The following is a 6,841-nucleotide window of genomic DNA, read 5'->3' as shown; positions in this document are numbered from 1 at the left end:
ATGGTAAGGGCCACCAATTTGAACAGCTTTTCAGGGAATTAGTCAAATTCATGGAGGAAAAGGGTATCAGCAGCTACTAGTCAGAATGTTGCCTCCAGGGTCGGATGACTTGTGCCACTGAATACCAGTTGTTGGGGGGAAACAGTGGGAGATGGCTCATGACCCATTGTGGGTCACAGGATGCTGGACTACATGAACCTTTAGTATGTTCCAGCAGGGTTCCTCTTAGGTTCTCAGATCTGGGTTGGAAGTCCTTATCCAAATGGCAGACTTTAAACCAGCCTCTAACACTGGACAGTGAAAACCCATGCTTGGGGGGGGGGCGTTTCTACTGAGTTCCAAGGGGCTTATTCCCAAGTAATTATTCCCTTGGAGAGTAGAAGAGGCCTCCAGGAATGTATGTGCCTTTGCAATCTGAGCATTGTCTTTGTAGGTATATTGACTTTTTTCTGCTTATGGGGTCACAGGAGGTATAGTGGAGGCCTCCTGTACCTAAATGGTGAAAGAACATCTGTGAACAATCTTGGAGAATAAAACCTTAAGAAAAGTATAGTGACATCTGATCCCATTCTTCATAAATATATGCCAATTTTTAATTATATAATCCAGATACAGAATGAATGGCAGTTGGGGAAAAGCAAGTATGCTAGGTATAGGATGGCGGCCAACAGGGTGGGGAGAAGGAGGGTGGATTTTGCAAAGATTTATCATAATCTCCAAGGAACTGGGGGAGGCTGAAACATACAGGAAATTAAAACCATTAATAGTTGGCAAGAACTGCAGGGCAGAAGGTTTACATGTGAGTCAGGGCAACTTTATGAAAGGAAAGCCCTGCTCAGTAATAATAATAAAACTTAGGAAGTGATGTACAGGGATCTAGCATGGGGAGTAAATGTTGAGTAAAAGGCTTGCTCTGCTGTTAATCAGCATAGCACATTGACGAAATTACTTTGTTTTTATATCTGCTGTGTGGCATCATCATCATCATACTAATAATAATGAGTTACTTCATTCTCTCCAAGCTATGGTGAGAATGAGTTAACTTTTACAAAATACTTCAGACATTATTACAGAAAGGAAATAAAAAACATATAAGGGAATGATGGATGGACACAAAGTCAGGTGACTGAAGCTTTTATAAGAGCTGAACACACTTAACTGATAACAAATGAAACAAATGTAACATTAGTGACTTTGAACCAATGCAGCTACATCCCGCAGGAAATATGGATGACTGGCAAAAATGTTATTGCTTCCACTAATTAATGTGGGTTTCCCGTCCCATGTTCTGTTTCTTGCCCTTTGGTCCTCTCTTCAGTTTTCGTTCTTCAACACTAGTGTGTACAGGATCCAAAGAATAATGGATGAAATAAGATCTTAGGAACCGGATCACATGACTTGTTTCCTGGTGCATATGCATGGTATTTCCCACAGTGTCCAACAGGATGCTCATAATCAGGGCTTTGAGACGTTGCTGAACGACAATTCCCATCACCCTTGACCGTTGGGGTTGGAGAGTGTTGGAGTCCAACAGAAACTAAGAGACCACACCATGGCATCCTGGCCCTTCCCATCCAACAAATAACTTGAACGCACAACTCAGTTTATGCCAAAAGCTTTAATATGTAGATCAGATTAGTATAAAAGGCAGGTTACAGAGCTAAGCAGAGTCACAAGAGGCTAAATGCATGGAATGTTGGCCCAACAATTTGACATGCTTCCTGCACCTTCCTTTTGAATAGTGGGGAGACACAGCTTTACTGCTGGAGCCTGAAATTCAGCAAGTAAACAAGCGGTCTTTCAAGGGAGATGTAGTTCTGTGAAGTTTGCTTGTGCCAGCACTGGCAGGAGGAGGTGGCAAAGGCGGCTGTTCAACAGAAGGCAGTAGACCAGGAGGGACAGGAGTGTAACAATCTTCCGGTAGCCCACTTGAGCCTTCAGCAATATCTAATTCTCCACACACCCACACCTGGCCACTGGGTCTCTCCCTGGGATCAGATACCTCTTGAGGCTCAGGTAACCTGCGACCCACTGAGTCCCTACCCAGGATCTTCCAACACAATCTCTTCAAGCTTCTCCTACTCCTCTGGCTCTGACCAACCTCTCCGTGATGCTTTTGTAGGACTCAAGACACATGGGTTCATAATCCCTGGTTTTAAGGCAACAGCCTTCTCTGCCGTCGCTTCCTATTTCTATTCATCATGTGCAGCCTAACCTTCATCATATGGTCCCAGGGTGGAAACGCATCCAATAAATATAATAAAATAAATAACAAACACTATACAACTGCACAAGAATGCCCTAGCAACTAGGATTAGGAGCACACTGCCTCTGTACATGGTTTGGAACATAGTGCCATGACTAACAGCCAATAAAACAGTTCCTTCCATTAATTTGTCTAATCCTGTTTAATGTCATCTAACATATTAGCCATCACATCTTATTGCAAGGAATTATATAGATTAATTAGGCACTGTGTGCAAAAAAAAAAGTGTTTTATTTTCTCTGTGCTGAATTTGCTGCTGTTCAGTTTCATAGCACAGTTCATGATATAGCAGCAGCCTTGGCTGAAGATAAGCAGGTCAGTGCCTGGATGGGAGACCAGCAGGGAACCCTTGAACTTCAAGATATAAAAAGACAAGTGAATAATGCAGTGAATAATGAGTTTATCTGAAGCCTAACTCAGGACTGACTCAGTTTGGTACCCCATCCCCACAATGCATGTTTGCGTACATACACATAGGTAAAGGTAAAGGTACCCCTGCCCGTACGGGCCAGTCTTGACAGACTCTGGGGTTGTGCGCCCATCTCACTTAAGAGGCCAGGGGCCAGCGCTGTCCGGAGACACTTCCGGGTCACGTGGCCAGCGTGACAAAGCTGCATCTGGCGAGCCAGAGGCGCACACGGAAACGCCGTTTACCTTCCCGCTGGTAAGCGGTCCCTATTTATCTACTTGCACCCGGAGGTGCTTTCGAACTGCTAGGTTGGCAGGCGCTGGGACCGAGCAGCGGGAGTGCACCCCGCCGCAGGGATTCGAACCGCCGACCTTTCAATCGGCAAGTCCTAGGCGCTGAGGCTTTAACCCACAGCGCCACCTGCGTCACATACACAGCGCCACATACATATACATACATACAAAAAAACCCAACACCTACGCACACCTCAACACATTTATTCATAAAGGGCATAAAAAGTAGACAATATATCATTTGAATACAAAGGAATCCTAATAAGTATTATGACTGTATGACCAAAGGAGAAATGAACATCCATTCCAGTAAAAGCAAATTGTCAAAAGTAGAACTTCCATGTGCAGCAATTGTCTATCTGAGGTCAGGTTTTGAATTGGATTTATTTGGTCACAAGATCATTAAAAGACTGCATTTCCATAAGATCAGCTAGAACTGTTTTATCCAGAGACCAGCATCCCTGAAACCCAAGGATATGGCGCTGCCATCCTCAGACTTGGAGGACTCCAAGACCCAGTGAATTCAGAGGCTTTGACACCATAGGAAACTACTTGAGTGGGCTGGGCCTCTTTAATTAAAAAGGCATCTTCTAGAGCAAGTGGGGCTAACAGTTGAGATTTAGCTGCTTTTACTACACAACTCAAGTCTACAGAGCTCTAAAGCAGGCTTCCTCAACCTCGGCCCTACAGATGTTTTTGGCCTACAACTCCCATGATCCCTAGCTAGCAGGACCAGTGGTCAGGGATGATGGGAATTGTAGTTTCAAAACATCTGGAGGGCCGAGGTTGAGGAAGCCTGCTCTAAAGCAACATCAGAGCCCTAGAACTCTATACTCCAGCTTGACCACTAGTTTGCTTCTTTTCAGACCAGACAAGGCACTGCCTCAGCAGGTGATTTTGTGTGTTATTAAAGAGACCAAGTCATCAGGTTTCTTTAAAGCCTATTGTTTTTGCATGTTTTTAAATAAGCAGGGTGTGGGAAAGAAATGTTTATGGGATTTTTTTGGCCTCAGGTGCTGAAAAAACTTGGCCAGCCTTGGTTGCTGACGAAAGTATGGGATATCATGTGCTGCTTTACCTCAGTCAGCAAAATATATTGGGCCAGCTCTCAGTGAGAGGGGATCAATTGTGCCTTTTTAGCATTAAAAAACCAACAAAAAGGATTTGGATGTGGTAGTCTGAGAAAGTCTGCTGGGGTTTGGCATTGGAGCAATATACTGTAATATCAGAGGATTAAGGGAATGTGTCTAGCTGATCAAAGATCTAAACCTGATGAGTTGCTTTTAAGACAAGGCAGTATTTCAACAGTGAGTGTGTTTTACAGGCTCTTAAGAGCCAGGTCTCAGCTGAATTTAGCTCCAGGGCCTGTTTTATATGTTAGATTGCAACCATTGGTAATTTTAAGCAATCCTAATAATGGATGGCTTCTGGCATATGCAGAGTGCCTTTCACCACTGAATAAACTGAAATCTATGTATTAGGCAACAGAGGAAAGGTTTCTGGGTCACCAGGTCACTCAGGATGTTAACTGCAAGAACCAGTATGAAGTGGCTGCCATAGACTGCTGTTCTTGAAGCAGGGAAGTCAGCTCTCCCTTTTGGGGGGGCTGCTTTGCGGGCGGGAATTCGGGTCCTTTCAGCGACTTGGCAGTGGGTGGAGGAATGCAGCCCACGTCAGGAGGATGCCCAGTCGTGTCACGCCCCCCGGCCAGCCAATCAGGTTTGCCTGGAGGCATGGCTATGACTGTTTAAATTGTGTGGCCAGGGAAGCAGCCTTCTTTTGCCTCCATTCTTCGGATCTCCGAGCCCGCCCACCCTCCTTTGTTGTGTGGATTGACTTTGGCCGTGCTGTGTCGGTTGCCTGGTTGTTGGGGCCGGGTAGGAATTTTTCCACTTGGCAAAATTGGCACTAGCCATTGGGTTTTCACCTACCTAGTAGCAATCGTCACAACTTTGTAAGGTTAGGCATTGGGTAAGCCTCATTATGGGAGGGGAGGTTGTTGCCTCCGCCTGCCCCTCCTCGTTAAGGGTATCCCATTAAAGGGATCCTGGGTGTGGTTCCTGTCCCAGGCCTGGGCCTGGGCTAGGGTGACCCCATTGATGACTCTGGGGGTGCTCTTAATTGATGTATATCATAGGGCTCCTCCTTCCAGTGGTTGACCCTTATGAGACTTCTTGCAGACAGGCGGGAGTCAGAATATAGTCTTGCTTCACCCAATTGCCTTAGCCAAACTGCTCACATCTGTAACCAATAAAGTTGTGGCCTTATTTATCCCATTAACCCGATATACTTGTGTTTGTGTATTTATTTCGGAGGGGGCTGCAGGGCCCGGGGCCTCGCTACACAAATGTATTCATTTGTGAAACTCACTGGAATACTGTGGCCATTGCTATCACTCAGTCTAACCTATCTCACAGTGTTGATGTGAAAGAAAACTTGATCGTCTGAGATAATTGAAAGAAAGGATAGTGAAAGAAAGAATTGACTTAAGCCTCAGAATCCTTCATTTTAGACATCAAAGACTGTCCTTGGCTATGGGCAAAGTCAGGGGGGACTGAGGGACAACTGCCCCCCTAAATCATAAAAATCAACAAAAATCTATGCAAATCTGAGGTTCTGCCCCCAATAAAAGCCTGCCCCCCCAAAAAAAATCCTGGTTATGCCCATGTCCTGGGCCAATATGTTGTGTGGAAGTAAATTTCAGGGAATTATTTATTTGTGTATATTTACTGCGCATCACAGTTTCGAAATAAAGCATCTATGAGACTATCACCTGTTAATCACTCAACTGTTCTGATTTTGGGAGATGCCCTAGTTCAGGGATAATGAATTCTTTTTTTGATTGTACTGATTTGTATGGAAATCTGAGTTTGTGAACTGGCACCAAAACAGTAAAGCATGATCTTTGTTCTGGCTAGAATAGATGTATAGCACCTGAGACTGTTCTGGTGATACAAAGGTCACTGCTGCAAAGGTTATGGACTACTTTGGAGAAAGTGGTTGAAATTGATTATACAAGTTAAAGAATTAGGCTGCTTAGAGCGAGACCTGAGAAGACAAATTGCAGCTGCACTGCTGTACAGTCTTATAACGTGTAAGAAACACCTCCCAATTTCAGTGAGTTTGGTAACACAGAGATCTTGATTACATTGTGTTCAAAGTGCTTCTTGCTCAAAATTCCTGTAATTCACTCAGAGTGTTCGATTGTTCATTGACATTGCAAGGCAGTGTATTAAGGAACAATGCCCTGCTCTTGAAAGGCAGAACTCCTGAATTGTACTTTTAAAAAAAGAAAAAAAGAGGCCACTGGAAAGCTGCAGGTTGCCCTTTTTTAATAGGGTGTCCAACAGACAGGATAAAGTACCTTTTTGTCTTTAAACCATGTGCCGTGATGTCTATGCTGAATTGAGAACATGATGCTGTGCTGGGAAGGTTTGCATGTTATTAATCACTGAATGTTACAGCAGGAAACCACTCTGTTCCTGCATGAATTCCACTCTTTGCTGCAATCATTTTTCTTTATCTGTGGCTCAGATCACAGGATACTTCATGCAAGGAGGAAGCTGGGACACTTTGTTAAGATTATGTATAGTATATGGCATTCTACCTCATTTTTAGGTAATGTAATAGGTTCTAGTGTCATGCAGGTGCTTTGTTGAGTTACCCTGACAGAATAATAATCAAACCCCTTATTTCCCCCCCTGCCATTCCCACAAATGAGACTGAGATTTCTTCATAAAACGATTCCATCATCTTCCCTGTGCAGCTGTAGTTGTTCTCTGCTCATAATTGTGTGTTTGTGTCTGTGTGAGTGAGAGAATGGTGGAGGCATGAAGGAAAAAATACAAGAATGGTTGAACCACACTCACTTTC

Source organism: Podarcis gaigeae, assembly GCF_964106915.1.
Source record: "Podarcis gaigeae genome assembly, chromosome: 1".
Taxonomy (NCBI): Eukaryota; Metazoa; Chordata; class Lepidosauria; order Squamata; family Lacertidae; genus Podarcis; species Podarcis gaigeae.
This window is presented reverse-complemented; position numbering follows the sequence as displayed.